This window comes from Aegilops tauschii, chromosome 7 (assembly GCF_002575655.3).
Source record: "Aegilops tauschii subsp. strangulata cultivar AL8/78 chromosome 7, Aet v6.0, whole genome shotgun sequence".
In the NCBI taxonomy this organism is placed as follows: domain Eukaryota; kingdom Viridiplantae; phylum Streptophyta; class Magnoliopsida; order Poales; family Poaceae; genus Aegilops; species Aegilops tauschii.
This window is the reverse complement of record NC_053041.3, coordinates 305,920,632-305,922,840: the sequence shown is the minus strand read 5'-3', so window position 1 is coordinate 305,922,840 and position 2,209 is coordinate 305,920,632.

Below are 2,209 nucleotides of genomic sequence, written 5' to 3'. Positions count from 1 at the left end.
CCTAATGTCGGTTTCTTGAAACCATCTTTGGGCTCGGGGGCTACTCACTCACTAGGCCATTTAGAAGGTTGTGATAACATGTCTTCGGACAGGTGCATAAACCTTTCAAAATTACCAAATAAAAGGGCAGAAGTATATCTCAAAGCTCGTCACAAGGATCACTGGTACAACGAGGTGCTATATAAACAGTTTTTAACCCCTTTCTGCGACGGAATTTGGAACCGTCGCCAAGTGAGTGTGGGCGATAGGGGGTCCTTCCCACACGACCCAGAAACCGTCGGGGATATGGAGCCATGATCCAGAGGCCTTGCAAAATGTAATCGTGTGTGATGCATCACACACTAAATTCTTTCGCACGTGGGGGATCGGTGATTAAACATTTCTAATGACGCAGTGAAACCAAACGGTGTGTCGTAATTAACCGTTTGGGAAACAGTATGTAAGGCGCACGGGCCAACATATGAACTGTGTGCGATCTGTGCTCCATCGCACACGAGTTTTCTGCGGAACCCGTCTGCCATGCAAGACTCCATCGCACACGTTTCCCAACAATTTCTGTGTGCGATAATGTTCTATCACAAATGGCTCAGGAGCCCCTTCGCACACATACAAGTGATACTGACCATTTGTGATTTGTTGTGTATCACTGACGGTTGCGGCAAGAGTGACGTGTGCTTTTCGTTTGGGATCCCACACGTTTCCTGAAAAATTTATGACTGGGATTGTATTTTACATTGGGCACAGTTTACTCCGAGCTCTCGTGTGCAATAACGTGATATCACAAATGGTTCCGGAGACCCTACGCACACGTAGTAGCGCTGCAAATCATTTGCGATCTGCTGTGTATCACCGACAGTTCCGCTACGATTGATGTATCTTTCCGATGTGGATCGCACACACTCATTTGGTTGAACCGTGTGCAGAGCAATTGCCAGGTTAAAACAAAAATATCCCATTTTAAATCGGCATGCAAAAAGCAAATTTGCCACAATATTCAATTGAACAAATAGTGTCCACAGGAAGAACATTCCACAGATTTCGCAACAATTGCAATTGAACATATGGTAGCTAAATTCCAATGATTTGTCGACACATATATGCATTACATAATTAATCATAGTGTACGAAATACGAAGACCTCATCAGATGGAAAACAATGGATCCATGCGTATATGTTTAATGGCTAACTCTTACTCAATGTTTCAGGAGAACGCATGCTCAAATCTTCATTATCACCAGTGGGATTGATGTAGTGATTCAGGAAGAAGTTGCTGATAAATCTCCGAACCATCAGCAATTCACCAGCAGGGAGTGGTTCAGGGGTCCTCGGTTCTAAGATGAGCTGCAGTATTTTTAAGATCAGATTGTGCCATATGAGTGGAGTAGAAGATATTAATTAAGATAGACTTACTGGTACTAATTCGCGGAGATCTTCACAACTATCAGCAGATTTGCAGATGGAGATCAAGTGTCTGCAAACATAGTATCCACAAAGGTTGGTCCCTGCTTATTGCTGAGGACACTAAATTTTTTGTACAGAATTAGTCATGTATTTGTCCTGTTAGGAACAACCTAACCGGTGTTAGATGTATTTTTTTCTTTGGACAGAAATAGAAAGAGGTTTATTTAGAAGCTTGAACATCTGACTAGCGTAAGAAAAGGTATTTGCAGACTATTGGTTAAATTTTCTGAAAATAACGGATTTCGGTGTCTTACCGGAGAAACGATCTCGTGCTACAGAGGTAGTTCCCTCTTGAACAGGTTCCCTGGTTTAGTTTTCCACAACGCAAGCACACTGCAAATGAAGATGAATTTTGACAACATCAATTATTGAACCAGATATGAATGCAAATTAATTTCAACATCATAGAATTCAATACCTATCCATGAATTGCTGAAGATGCGTCAGATCCTGAGCATTTTTGACTCTCTAAGAGAATCCATGTAGTAAACTGTGTTCTTGTTTGGAACAATGAATACGAATATCTAGTGATTGCTACATATTAAGAAAGCCATGAGCTTATGAATTATGTCAAAATCTAAAAGATAATCAGTGTATGCATGGTTGTTTACTTGACTTACCGTTCATGATATGGCCAGTGAAATGATTCTGCATGGGACGTGTTTTTGAAGATACGGACTATCGTGTTAATGGCCCAGTCCCGTAGGTCCTTACCATCTAATGTTGTGCCATTTGCTAATGCAGGAT